Genomic DNA, 15,415 nt, shown 5'->3' with positions numbered 1-15,415 from the left:
AGAATGGTAGAGTTGGGTCTTGAGGTAGATTGGCTGTAAGTAAAGGATAATTATGCTACCATCCACAGACTTAGAGAGGTGAGGTAACAAGTAGGGCTCAAGGGGGGATACTTGGATCTCTCTAGGAAGGGGAGATAAAAGAGATTTTGTGGGTGGACTGAGGACTGGTGGAGATGGGAACATGAGGGATCAGGTTGGGGGAGAATGGAGATGGGAAGTACTGAAAGAGATGACTGGAAAGAGGAGAATTTTGATGTCAGGGAGAAACCTTGTGCAAGGGAAACTCGGGAATCTATGAAGATTGTGGTTGATATATTGTGCACCTCAATAAACTTGTCTGGGGGTCAGAGAACAGAACAGCCATAATATTAAACATAGAGGTTAGGAAGTGGTAGCACATGCCTTTAATCTTAGCATTCCAAAGGCAGAGATCTGTCTGGATTTCTGTGAGTTCAAGGCCACACTGGAAACAGCCAGGCATGGTGACTCATGCCTTTAATCCCAGGAAGCGATGGCAGAAAGCAGAAAGGTATTTAAAGCGTGAGGACCAGGAACTAGAGCTGGTTAAGCTTTTAGGCTTTTGAGTAGCAGTTCAGCTGAGATTCATTCTGGATGAGGACTCAGAGGCTTCCAGTCTGAGGAAACAGGATCAGCTGAGGAATTGGCAAGGTGAGGTGGCTGTGACTTGTTCTGATTCTCTGATCTTCCAGCATTCACCCCAATGTCTGGCTCCAGGTTTGTTTTTATTAATAAGAACTTTTAAGATTCATGCTACAGAAGATGACCACAGATAAGACACCTAGTAATAGCAGATACATAGCCTGAACTGGCCATCTCCTGTGACCAGGCAAGACTTCTAGTGGAGGGCTTGGAACACCAACCCAGCCACACGACCTTCAACCTACAGTCTGTATTGGATGTGCTGGGATAAGGGCAGTGCAGAGATTGAAGGAGTGGCCAATCTGAGACCCATGCTACAAGAGTAAGCCCACCCCTGACACTGCCTGGAGCACCAGGACCCACAGGCTGGATGACACAGAGACCTAGGATAGAACCAAACATGACTGAAGAACAACTATGTCAGTGTAGTGATGCTTAATGATATTCTGCTATACTCATAGATTGGTGCCTTGCCAATTGGTGTTAGCAGAGAGGCTTCACTCAGCAACTGATGGAAACACAGACAGACCCTCAGCCAAACATTAGGCTGAGCTTGGGAAATCCTACTGAAGAGTGGGAGGATGGATTGTAGGAACCAGAGGGGTCAAGGACATCATAAGGAAAGCCACAGAATCAACTAACCTGGGTTCATAGGCATGTGTGGAGTTGACATGGTGGGGCATGTGTGGAGATGACATGGTGGGGCATGTGTGGAGATGACATGGTGGGGCATGTGTGGAGTTGACATGGTGGGGCATGTGTGGAGTTGACATGGTGGGGCATGTGTGGAGTTGACATGGTGGGGCATGTGTGGAGATGACATGGTGGGCATGTGTGGAGATGACATGGTGTGGCGTGTGGAGATGAGGTGGTGCCACTTTCTGACTAACTCTGGCTGAAGCTGGGGTGGCACTTGATCCTGGGATAAATTATTATATTTATGAGTGTTATCTTTGGAGTTTCAGTAATTCTTCTGGAACATATTTTCAGGTGTGAGACTCAAACCAACTGCTAGCTAAGAACTCATTATTACCTTTGAGTTGTGTCCATTTCCAATCACATTGGTGAAGCTTGTCTTTACCAGAGGCACCCAACTTGGTAAGAGAGTTAACAACTTTACAAGTGTTACAAGTGACTCTTTTGTTTTTCACTTGCAATGTTCTTTAGATTGTCCAAAGAATGTCAATTATGTGTTTATGTCAAGGCGTTTAGATAACGGGAACCCAAGCTTACAAGAAAAGTTTTTTTGTTCTTTTTTTTTTCCTTGTCATTTTGCTTGAGAGCCTAGTCTTTAATGGCTGAGCCACCTCTCTGGCCCTTCTTTCTTTCTTTCTTTCTTTCTTTCTTTCTTTCTTTCTTTCTTTCTTTCTTTCTTTCTTTCTTTCTTTCTTTCCTCCTTCCTTCTTTCTTTCTTTCCTTCCTTCCTTCTTTCCTTCCTTCCTTCTTTCTTTCTTTCTTTCCTTCTTTTCTTATAAATGCTCATCAGAGGTCATGTCCAAGTTCTCTGTAGACAAAAGAGGAAAGAGAAAAGGGAAATGATGGCCAACATTGGGCCCCAGATGTAGCACAAATCTTAATTGGTCTTAATAATAAAAGCCCAGAATCAGATATTGGGGTAAATGCTGAAAGATCAAAGAGACAAAAGATCAAGCCACAGCCACCACCTCTTACCTCACCAACTCCTTGAAAAAGACCGAGTTCCTGTCTCTTCCTACCTTATATTCCTCTCTCTGCCTAGCCTGTGTCTACCTCCCTAGCGCAGGGATTAAAGGCATGAGATCCCAAGTGTTGGGATCAAAGGTGTGTGCCACCACTGCCTGTCTCTGTTTCTATTTTAGACTGGATCAATCTTGTGTAACCCAAGGTGGCCTTGAACTCACAGAGATCTGTCTGCCTCTGCCTCTGGAGTGCTGGGATTAAAGATGTGTGCCACCCCTGCCTGGCCTCTATACCTAATGAGTGGCTTAGCTCTGCACTCTGATCTTCAGGAAAGCTTTATTTGTTAGATCACAAACAAACTATCACCACATTTCCCCTTTTTTGTCTAAAATAAAAAAGGTTACAACTAATTTAAGAAAAACTATATACACTAAGTACAATAACTATATACAATATATGTAGGCAATAAATACATCAACAATGTCTCTACCCATCTTTCAAGATTTCTCCTACTCAACAGCACCTGGAGTCAGTGACTTTGTTAATTACTCATAGAACATCTGGATGTTTATATTTATATACAGAGATTAGTGCCATTCTTTGCCTTGATCAGAGAAGCTTGCTTTTGCAGTAGGTAACAATTAAGTCTGAGATTCATAACTGGCCAAAGTGTTGAGAATAAGTGATGCTGAATGCCTGGACCTAAACAGGACATGGGTATGATCTCCTCAAGACCCAGGGAAAATGGTCAGAGAGGGGATAAATAGAAAAATTGCAAGAGCTAGAGTAGAGAAAGGCATGCCATGACATATTCCCTGGTATGACATGGCTGTTGCAATCATAAACACACAGCAGCAATGGCTACCTGCTTAAAATCAGCACACACAAAAATACATAAAAGTAAGAGTTGAAGTCGTTGGGAAGAAGAAAGACTTCAGGAGCGGTGAGAAGAAGATAAGAGAGAGTAATGGGGTTGTGAATATGATTGATTACAACACATTATATACATGTATAATATTTTAAAAATATTTGGATACATCTAATATTGAGATAATCATGAAGTTCTTGATTCTTGGCTCTAGTATTGGAACAAATATTCTTGACATCTATTAATTTGAAGAAGATCAATATCTTGTTGTCACAAATTGTTTCCAAAGAACTGATTGCACCCTTATCTGTTTCTTGTCAACATATTCACTGGGTGTTCCCAATCTGAAAATGACTGAGAAATACATAGATTTTCTTTCAATATATATAATCTAGAAGACTATCTGCATATTAAAATGGCATGATGATCAGTGAGAAAATAAAGTAGAATCAGCTACAATGATAGGATTGTTGAATCTGAGTTGTGGCTGGCCACTCTCATCATCATGTGATCATAACAGAAAGTGAGCAAGTACAGGAAGATAGGCAGCATGATGCACGTAGGGAAGTCTCTTCCTCCATTCCAAGGATGTAGTTTTCTTAGGAGAGGATGGAGCCTCCTGTTTACCTTGGCAGAGCCTGTGCTATGGACACATGGGAAGAGGAACTGAAGAATCTTTCTCTTTCTCTCACTACTGTTCTTCAGGGATGCTTAGTGTCCTTGATGGGGTGGGGCTGAGTTCTGACACAGATTGTATTGGGATGTGGAGGTGAGCTGATGTTGCCCAGGGAACAAAGTATCTACAGGATGACTGACTTGGTGATTTCCTTGTAGTCTTCATACTAGTGACAAAGTCAAAGAGAGTTTTTTCTTCCATTGCACTCCTGGGTGGTGATAGTGTAGTTATGCTATTATTAAATTTATATATTCAATCTTATCTCCCATTTCATCTTCTTATCTCTTCCTATGTTTTCTAGTTTATAAACTTAGCAGTGAAAGCAATGTGAGAGGCACAGGTCCATATGTGACATGTACAGGACTGATTAGAAATGGCATGCCAGGAGCGTCAGACTGCCTTCTAAAAACTTATCTTTATACTCATAGGCAGTGAAACTCTCAACCCTCATTACAGAAGTTTCTTTTTGTACATATATGTACATATGTATATGGATATACTATATATGGATATGTATCATTATATATGGACACACAACACACACTCACTTCAAACCCAAGGTTCAGGACAAATCATAGATGAGGGGAAGGAACAATTTTTTAAATTTATTTAAAATTTTTTTTCATCTTACATACCAACCACAATTCCCCCTACCATCCCTCCTCCTGCTCTCACCCTGCCTCTCCCCTGACCCACTCCCCATCCACTCCTCCAAAAGGGTAAGATCTCCCCTGGGAAGTCAACAAAGCCTGGTATATTTAATTGAGGCAGGTCCAAGCTCCTCCCCTCTGCATCAAGACATCCCACCACAGGCAATGGGCTCCAAAAAGCCAGCTCATTTACCAGGGATAGATCCTGATCCCACTGCCATGGGCCCCTCAAACAGACTAAGCTACACAACTGTCTCCCATATGTAGAAGGCCTAGTTCAGTCCCATGTAGGCTCCACATCTGTCAGTCTAGAGTTTGTGAGTTCCCATGAGCTTGGTTCAGTTGTCTCTGTAGATTTCTCCATCATGATCTTGACCCCCACCCCAACCTAGGTCCTCTGGAAGAGGCAGTGAGTGCTGTTAACTCCTAAACCATTTCCTCAGCCCTGGAGGCACATTTATAAATGTCAGAAGCTAAGGAAAATTGCTTCAAAATAATGTGACAGGGCTATTTCACTCCTGAACTCACAGCAGTTGTAGTGGCTGGCACAACACTTGCGAAGATCAAGTCAATAAATACTCCAATAAATACTCTAGCATGAAGAAGGGGTTTACAAGGCCCCACACCTAGCTGAGGAGTATTGGCAGTTGGTAGCAATTGGAGAAAGAGGCAGTTTTCTTCAGTAGTATGGCCTATGGTAGGTTACTCCATGCTCCAATGAAGGTGGCCTACACTCATGCACACATGGGTACTAACTGGACTCAGAGGGTTATAAAACCAAAACAAAAATATAAAAACAAGGAGACATGAAGCTGGACTGGAGGCTGCTTTCTGGGAAGAGTTGGAGTGGCTTGACATGTTCTAAATATATTGTATTTATGTGTGAAATTGACGAAGAACAAAAGTCGACAAAGAAATGGCATGCTAAGAGCATGTACTCCTTCAAAAAGCTAGTCTCACAGTCAGCACTAAGCCACATTGTACACCACTCATGTTACCTCCAGAGTTTATATTCCTTTGACATAGTTCACATTAAACTATGTCCAAATATTAAGTGATTGGAATGCTTGATTTTATCATACTCATTGAACACTCCATGGGCCTTATGATGCTCTGTGTCTTATTTAGGGTTTCTATTGCTGTGAAGAGACACTATGACCATGGCAACTCTTATAAAAGAAAGCATTTAATGAAGGCTAACTTACCGTTCAGAGGCTTTGTCCATTATTGTCATGGTGGGAAACATGGCAGCAGCAGACAGACTTGGTGCTGGAGAAGCAGCTCAGAGTTCTACGTCTTGATCTGCAGGCAACAGGAAGGAGTCTGAGTGTCACACTGACTATAGCTTGAGCAATGGAGATCTCAAAGCCCACCTCCTTTGGGGCATACTTCCTGCAACAAGGCCACACCTATTCCAACAAAGCCACACCTCCTAACAGTGACACTCCCTATGAACTTATGGGGGCCAATTACATTCAAATTACTACACCCTGGCAGAAGAGAGGGCTGCAATATTGTCCTGACTTCACCTCTACCAGGCTGTGTGATCTTGGGTGAGTTACCTTTCTTCACTAGCTATAAAATAACATAATCCTCATAACTGTTCATGAAGTAGACACTGTTGATAAGTTAGTACGAACAAGCACTTAGTTGTATACTTAGCATAGAATCAACGTCAGTTCATGTTAAACAAGTAATATAAACAAAGCTTGGAGTTAGACAGAAAACTAATCTCAGTGGGTTTCTAAGTCTGTCTTAAATTTTTTGAAGGCTTTTGTTGGTACTCTTAACCTGTTCTGCTAGTGAAGCAGAAAGCCAGGAAAAGTCTTGTAATAGTTATCAAATTCAAACTAAATCCATGAATAAAGAGAGTTCTTTGTGAACAGTTTCTTCAACATCAGTCAGTTTTGAGTTCACTGAATATTGCTTGGATGCCCTTCCAAATCACGAATTTTGTTGTCACAATTATTGTTTATTTCTAGTAGCATGAAGCTCCATACCCAACTCCCATCCACAGATCCATATGCTGCCTTCTTCTCTGAACATGTCCCTCCTCTTTCCAGAGGTACTTTCGTTAAGATGACACATTTTATTTTTCAGAATTGGACTTAGATAGATGATGGGGTGAGAAATGGGACACATAACAAAATTAGGCTCATTTTTGGGTACATTGAACTACTAGTTGCTGCCCCAAATGGTAAATTATGAAAAATGATGGGTACCCTAAAGAGTTGATGGATTTCTTTATTCCATTTGCTCAACAGTTGACCAATGGAAGGTGATTTTCCTAGTGTTAAAACTGTTTCCTGGGAGGTAATTGAGGCACACTGGGAAGCTGCATTAGCTGCTTTTGACCACTAAGCAGTCATTGCCAACTAGATATGCGAATCCTCATCTGACTGCAAAGTGGTGTTTTGATAAGAATAACTAGCAACATTATCGTGACAGCAGAGGCCTGGGATGTTTTACTGTCAGAAATGTTCTCCCTATGCTACTCTTTGGAAAATGAACATCCCTGAAAGATGAAGCTTGTGGGTGAGGAAAGGCTTTAGATGGTGACGATGTGTGAGCATTGGCTCGTTGGTTGTTCCCAACAATGCCATCAAATTAAGCAGCTGAATTCCTTGTTTTATAAGTAGAAAGAAACAAGGCCTTAGGGGGAGTATGGTGAACTCAGAATCAAGCAAATCAGAAGAGTGGTTGGTCTCTGTGGGCATCCCCACACACATGTGAATACACACATACACATAAATAAAAATAAATAATAAGGAAAGCAGAATGTAAACAAAGGACAGGAAGGAGACTCCATGAGTCAAAGACAATTATGTGTCCAAATCCTACAGGTTGGTCATAGGAGGAACCAGATTGACAAGTACTGCTCAGGACCCATGAAGTACTGCACTTTGATAAGCATAATAGAGGATAAAAAGCAGAACAGCAAATACTTCGGTGTTTTCACTATAAATGAACAATGATGAAGTTGGCTGAACTCAAAATAGGGAGACTCAAAGCCATTTGTATTCCCCATTGTGTGAAAACATCAATGTTGTGGACTTTGAAAAGCTCTCTAAGGCAGCATTGTAGGATGAAGTTCTGTGTTGAAAGAATAGAATAGAAATATGATTCAAGGTGGTAAATCAATGACTAACTTCTGTTATGAGTAAACTTCTGTTTATTAGAAAAGGTTTCTCATGTATTTTGAAAATAAATGATAATGGACCTAAGTTCCATAATAATTATTAAAAAGATTAAGTTGTTTTATTACTAAAATCAATGATTGCAACATGCTGACAAGTTCATACTTTTTTCACTGTTTAAATGTGCAATGACATTTTTTTTGCTTTATAGCAATGGAATTCTGTAGAAGTTCTGAACTCAGTTTTGCTCTCCTATATGAAAAATTGGGTTCTGATAATGCAGTGAAGTGAGGAAGGGCCACATGCTTACCACATCCCTCAAGGAAGCTCATGACATCAGTGTGGAGGATATCATGTTGTGTTTGCCAGTGGGGTTTTTGGTTCTGTGCCTGGATTCAATGTATTCACCTAACTCAAAGAGAATACAGTACGTTCCAGAAAAGATTTTTAGAGAAAAGCATGCTGGCCTAATATACATAAGAACTTCTAGTTCTGAGAGGAGTATGTAAAAATCCTAAAATAGAATATTGCTAGTTTGCTTAAAAAGTAAAGGAAAGGGAAATGGTGTTTATGTACTCGAAGCTGTGGGATGTATACATAAAAATATCTCAAGAGATATTGTATCAGCTCTGGTTTTCTCTGATTCTTTTTCTTACTAAATGAACATACCATATGTTTGACTTAAACGCACTGTCCATTTTCTGAATGTTTGTGTATATAGTCATTAAACTACCACCACACTCAGGTCGCAGGTATGCCTGGGATGGTCCCTGCTATTCCTGCTTCCTCTCCTTCCACCTCTGGCAACCACTCTCTGTGCTCATGATCATTTTTATGCCCGATATCATTAACCACTAGGAAATGCAAATTAAAGCCACATTAGAATTATCCATGAAGTGCCAGGCAACTTTCTGTGTTCTTTTTCCCTCAGTGTGTCTTCAGTGATTGATAAAATGTGTATTTAAATTGTTTGCCTATTTTAAAAAATGGTTATCTTGTTTTGTGCACTCTGGATATGAGTCTCCAGTGTGATGTGTGATTTGTAACTGTTTCTTACAGACCATGGGTTACATTTGTATTTTCTTAGCAGTGCCTTTTCAGTAGCAGATATTTGCATTTCAGTGAAGTCTAGTTTATCAGTGTTACCCTTCCTTGAGGGATGTGGTAAGCATGTGGCCCTTCCTCACTTCACTGCATTATATATATTTGGTGCTTTATGAGAAAACTTCTTGCTAACCCAAAGTCATGAGGCTTTTCTCCTGTTTCCCTTTGGAAGTGTTACAACTACACATTGAGATTATGATCCATTTGAGGCTTACTTTTGTAGAGGGTGTAGATACAAGCTGAGATTCACTTTTTGAACATATACGAAACACTCTATCCTCTATCCTGTCATGGTTTTTTTTTTTTTGTGCTTTTGTCAAAAATCATATACTTGGTTTATTTCAGAACTATCTATTCCTTGCAATTAGATCCACCTGCCTACTCTCCTCTCCATGTCAGTTTTGATGGTAACCTCGTAGATCAGATAATACTAGTCTTCTAATTTTGTTCTTGTTCATCAAAATTGTTTTCCTAGTCTAGTTCTTCATGCTTTACCTATAAATAAATAGCTTATCTGCTTCTGTAACAATTCTTCTGGGACTCTAATTGAAACTGTATACATTCAAAAATCACTTTAGGAAGACTGACATCTTAAATATTTTGAGTATTCTAATCCACAAATTTGATATATGTCTCTATTCAAGTCTTTTATTTCTTTCGCCAGTGTTTTGTAGTTTTTAGAATACAGATTTTGTACAAGTTTTGTTAGATTCTTAACTATAATGATTAGTTTTGCATGTCAACTTGATGCATTCTAGAACTACCCAAAAATAGTCTTGTGAAATATCAAGATGATGTTGGCTTGTGACAAGTTTGGGAGAATTGTCTTGATTATTATTGTTATTACTTGATATGGGAAGACCCAGTCCACCGTGGGAAGAACAATTCTATTGGCACAGGAGGAGAAACTGACAGTATAAGAGTGGAGCCGGGCAGTGGTGGCGCACGCCTTTAATCCCAGCACTCGGGAGGCAGAGCCAGACAGATCTTTGTGAGTTCGAGGCCAGCCTGGTCTACAGAGTGAGATCCAGGAAAGGCGCAAAGCTACAAAGAGTAAACCATGTCTCAAAAAACCTAAATAAATAAATAAATAAATAAATAAATAAATAATTGTTGTGGTGTTCTGTCTGGAGCTGGAAGGATGGCTCAGAGGTTAAGAGCACCGACTGCTCTTCCAGAGGTCCTGAATTCAATTCCCAGCACCCACATGGTAGCTCACAACCATCTGTTATGAGATCTGGTGCCCTCTGCTGTATACATAATACATAAATAAATTTAAAAAAAAAAAAGAGTGAAGAAACCTAGCAAGCTGCAAGCATCCAGCAGCAGACACCCATAAACAGTCATGCAGCAACAGGCATGCAACACAAGCATTCAGCAGCAAGCAGCAAGCAGTAATCAGCAAATATCCAGCACCTAGAACCAGGCACCCAGTAGCAAGCATCTAGCAGCAGGCATCCAGCATGCAGCGTCCAGTAGCAGGCATGCAGTTGCAGGCACCTATCGTCCAGCAGCAAGTACAAGCAGGCAGTGTGGGTGCATGCTTCTCTCTGCTCTTATCTGAGGTTGTGACGTGACTATCTGTTGGAGATCCTGCCTTGTCTTCCCATGTATGATCAACTGCGACCTTCCCCATTTTATCACATCAAAAGAAATAAAACTAAAACAATGCCTATTGCATAGATGGAACAGTTATAATTTTGTTAAATTTTATTACATTTCTTGAATTATTCTATTGAAATTTAATTTTTCTGTTTCCATTTGCCTGTTGCTAAAATAAAGAGTTAAAATTGCTGTTTGTGAATTGACCTTTCTTGGCTTCTTCAACTATTCTGGGTTCATTTATTAAGTCAAAGTGCTTTTTATTCATCTTTCTTGTGATTTTTATTCATAGAAAAATTTGTAATTTGTAAATAGAAAATTGACTTCATTTTGAATCTTTGTGTCCATCTCTTTTCATGCCTCCTAACACTGGCTAGCACTTCAGCAAGCTGCTGAATAGATAAGGTGAGAATGAATAAGTGTTTCAGTCTTGGGGAGAAAACACTCATTCCTCCACCATATCGTGTGACGTGAGCTGTAAAATTTTATAGATCCTTTCATAAGGTTGAGAGAGTTTTTGTTTTGTTTTATTCTTTGTTTTCTGAGAAGGCATTTATTTATTTATTTATTCACTCATTCATTCATTTATTTGTTTATTTATTTTACAGCCTGGTCGCAGTTTCCCCTCCCTCCTCTCCTCCCAGTCTGCACCACACCCCTTCTGTTCCCACCCCCCAATCCACTGCTTCTTGTTGCTAGAGTTTTTCTGCCTGGCCCACAGTCAGGACAAATCTCTCTCACCCGCCAGTCCCAAGCCGCTCAAACCCGATCAAGTAAACACAGAGACTTATTTTGGTTACAAACTGTATGGCCGTGGCAGGCTTCTTGCTAACTGTTCTTACAGCTTAAATTAATCCATTTCTATTAATCTATACCTTGCCACGTGGCTTGTGGCTTACCGGTACTTTACATCTTCCTTCTCCTGATCGCGGCTGGCAGTGTCTCCCCCACCCAGCTTCTTGTCCTCTCTCTTCTCCTCTCTTAGTCCCGCCTATACTTCCTGCCTAGCCACTGCCAATCAGTGATTTATTCATTGACCAATCAGCAACACATTTGACATATAGACCATCCCACATCACTTCCCCTTTTCTTTTCTTAAAAAGGAAGGTTTTAACCTTTACACATCTCCAAAGTCAGCTTGGTATATTTGGGAATTTGGGCGTAGCTTCTCTTACTACTTCCTGCTGGAGGGGGGCGCTGTATCTTCTGGGGAAACAAAGAAAATTTTAGGATCATGGAGTAGTCCGTGAGGCTGTATCATCTGAGCCAGTTGCCTTGAAACGGTTCTGGATGTTGGATCATCTGGGCCATGGTGTCATCGGAGACCTTTCAGGTGGTCTTGGCTGGTCAAACCTGATGTGTCTTAATCTGGAACAAATCCATAGCCTCTTGCTTTCTGTGGAAACAAAAGAGACTCTTTTCCAAAGCAACATATCCTTACATCCAAATTTTGAAGTCAAAGTATCTTTAAAATATACATACTGGTTTAACTCAGCTTCCTTTACAATCAAATATCTCTCTGTAGTTAAGAATCCCAAAGACAACACAATCCAGACTCTCTGTGTAATAGTCATCTCTACGTGGCTTATTTTTTATATTAATTTTACTGTCTCTTTAAAGACTATTTTTTAAAACCATGTATTTGTTTCTATACTGTATATATCACCTTTTTTTTTCTTTCAAGCCTACGTATATTTTACACACATTTTAAACTATTACATCTGAATCTGTCTTATTGTGAATCTGTTGCTTTAAGCTGCAGCATCTGTGGCTGCTGGCTCCGCCCACCTCAGCTTCCCAACATGGCGGCGGCGGTACTGTAGTTTTCCGCCAGCTCTGGGAGCTATCGTGGGTCTATGCTTTTATCCAAGCAGCATGTAGCCCAGAAACCTCTTTTTTTGTTTTGTACTAGCAAAGGCTAAATCCACAATGTAGCTTAATGTGCCACTTGCAGAGGCCTCATTCCCGCCATATGGCGGCAGGTCGAGCGTGCACGCCAGCAACCCGCCAGTAGCTCAAACCGGCAGCTGCCGCTCATTTGAGAGAGACAATTAGGAACTGTTTTTCGCTCCGTTTTAGAATCTTTTTTCTCAGGTTTTAGGTGGAAACTCTTGCCACCACGTTGGACGCCATTTGTTGCTAGAGTTTTTCTGCCTGGCCCACAGTCAGGACAAATCTCTCTCACCCGCCAGTCCCAAGCCGCTCAAACCCGATCAAGTAAACACAGAGACTTATTTTGGTTACAAACTGTATGGCCGTGGCAGGCTTCTTGCTAACTGTTCTTACAGCTTAAATTAATCCATTTCTATTAATCTATACCTTGCCACGTGGCTTGTGGCTTACCGGTACTTTACATCTTCCTTCTCCTGATCGCGGCTGGCAGTGTCTCCCCCACCCAGCTTCTTGTCCTCTCTCTTCTCCTCTCTTAGTCCCGCCTATACTTCCTGCCTAGCCACTGCCAATCAGTGATTTATTCATTGACCAATCAGCAACACATTTGACATATAGACCATCCCACATCAGCTTCTCCCATGGATATCAGCAAAACATGGCATATCAAGTTGCTGTAAGACTAAGCACCTCCCCATGCATTAAGACTGGGCAAGGTGACCCAGTATGAGGAGTAGGGACCCAACAGCTAGTAAAAGTCAGAGACGGTCCCTGTTCTCACCATTAGGAGTCCCATAAAAGGACCAAGCTACACAACTGTAACATATATGCCAGAGTGCTCAGGTCAATCCCATAAAGGCTCCCTGGTTGTCAGTTTAGTCTCTGTGAGCTCCTATGAACCCAGGTTAGTTGCTTTTGTAAGTTTTCTTGAGGTGTCCTTGACCTCTCTGGGTCCTACTATCCTTTCTTCCTCTCTCCTGCAGGATTCCCTGAGCTCTACCTAATGTTTAGCTGTGGGTCTGCATCTGTTTCCATCAGTGGCTGGATGAAGCCTCTCTGATGACAACTGGGCTAGGCACCAATCTATGTGAATAGCAGAATATCATTAGGAATTATTACATTGACTTTTTTTTTCCCACTCCAGTCATGTTTGGTTCTATCCCAGGTCTCTGGGTCATCTAGTCTGTGGGTCCTGCTGCTCTAGGCAGTGTCAGGGGTGGGCTTACTCTCCTGGGTTTTAGGGTAGACCAGTCATTGGTTGGCCACTTCCTCAATCTCTAGGCCACCATTGTTGTGGGGGTCCAAATTACTCAGGGTCCGAGAATCTGAGCTTGCTTTACCCAGCAGGGCTGCATAAAAGGATAGTTTGTCCACGGGTATGGTTACCAGGTGTTTGGAAGGGTTTGAACTTGGCTGTATCTAGCAAGGAGGAGGTCTTTTGCCTTGCCCCTTGGCATTGCTATAACAAGCCCTTTTAAATAAAGTTCTGGGCTGTTGGGTAGTGATCCATGTCCTCCTGAAGCTATCCTGTGTTTCTGTCTTTCTTCTCGGCTAGGCCTATCATTCTACCTAATATTTCTTCTTCCTCTCTCCTCAATAGTACCCAGGGAAAGGTGGGGGCAGGTCCCCAGCACATCTCATAGGCAGGGCAGACTGTAAGTTGTAGGTTATGTGGCTGGGTTGGTTTTCCACTCCCTCCACTGAAAGTCTTATCTGGTTATAGGAGATGTCCAGTTCAGGCTACACATCCCTTATTGCTGGGAGTCTTATCTGGGGTCATTCTTGTTGATTCCTGGGAGATTCCCTTGTCCAGGTTTTTACCCGACCCGGAAATGCCATTCTCCCTCTTTCCTGTAGTCTCTTTTACTCTCTGAGAAGGCTTTCACTAGGTATGGAGCAGTTAGATTTTGTTTTTTTCTCTTCATGCTGGGGGCAGGGTCTCACACATGGTAGGCAAATGCTCTACCATTGAGCTATGTATACACTCTCAGATCTGGAAATTTATTTATTTATTTATTTATTTATTTATTTATTTATTTATATTTTGTATGTGTATGTGTGTGCCTGAGTGTATTCCAGTGTGTTGTGTTCATGTAGTGATACCAGAGGCCAGAGATGATGTTAGCTTCTATGAAACTAGAGTCACAGACATTGGTGAGCTGAATATTGAATGCGTGTCTTCCAGAAGAGCAGCCAGTGCTTTTCATTTATTTACTTATTTTTACTTACTATTTTTCTTTTATTAGAAATAGAATTTTTTCTCACACAATATATCCTGATTACAGTTTCCTCTCCTTTCTGCACCAGATGAGGCCCTAGAGCTGAAAGGAGGAGAAATGGGTACATGCCCTCATCTTTAACCCGGAAGCTATCTCCAGCTGATAACCATTTGCAAATAAAAATTTAATTTTCTCCAAGGGAGTCTGAATGGAGAAACAAACTACTTTTAAGGCTAGGCTGCATGCCTGGCGGTAGATGACTAACAGAAAACGAAATGAACTCAATTAGCATCTCTAGAGGTTCCTTGCTTCATACTGTTGTGTCAGGGCTTTAACTTTTTGAAAAAATGTTATCTTGTTTTTTTAAATTTTTTATTTTATTTATAATTTTCTTCTCTCTTTTTACTCTACAGGTCCTTTGTGTATATATTACAGCTTCCAGTTTAGTATTTTCATGGGGTTCCTGAGTGTGCAAACAAGTGGTTCTCATTTCCTTGTGCTTCTCTTTGGGTTCCTGAGTGTGCAAACAAGTGGTTCTCATTTCCTTGTGCTTCTCTTTGGGTTCCTGAGTGTGCAAACAAGTGGTTCTCATTTCCTTGTGCTTCTCTTTGGGTTCCTGAGTGTGCAAACAAGTGGTTCTCATTTCCTTGTGCTTCTCTTTGGGTTCCTGAGTGTGCAAACAAGTGGTTCTCATTTCCTTGTGCTTCTCTTTGGGTTCCTGAGTGTGCAAACAAGTGGTTCTCATTTCCTTGTGCTTCTCTTTGGCTCTTTTCCTTCCCTTTGCTCAGTCCAATCTGATGTGGTAGCTCCTTGGGTTTTGTTTTATCTTATTTTACTATTATCTTCTTTTCTGAGAGAGAGAGACAGAGAGAGAGAGAGAGAGAGACAGAGACAGAGAGACAGACAGAGACAGAGAGGGGTGGATACAGATGGGAGGGGAGGTAGGGAGG

The sequence above is a fragment of the Peromyscus californicus genome, unplaced genomic scaffold, assembly GCF_007827085.1.
Source record: "Peromyscus californicus insignis strain IS unplaced genomic scaffold, ASM782708v3 Scaffold_4__1_contigs__length_199733344, whole genome shotgun sequence".
In the NCBI taxonomy this organism is placed as follows: Eukaryota; Metazoa; Chordata; class Mammalia; order Rodentia; family Cricetidae; genus Peromyscus; species Peromyscus californicus.
The sequence above is the reverse complement of the archived record's forward strand: the minus strand, read 5'-3'. Positions refer to the sequence as shown.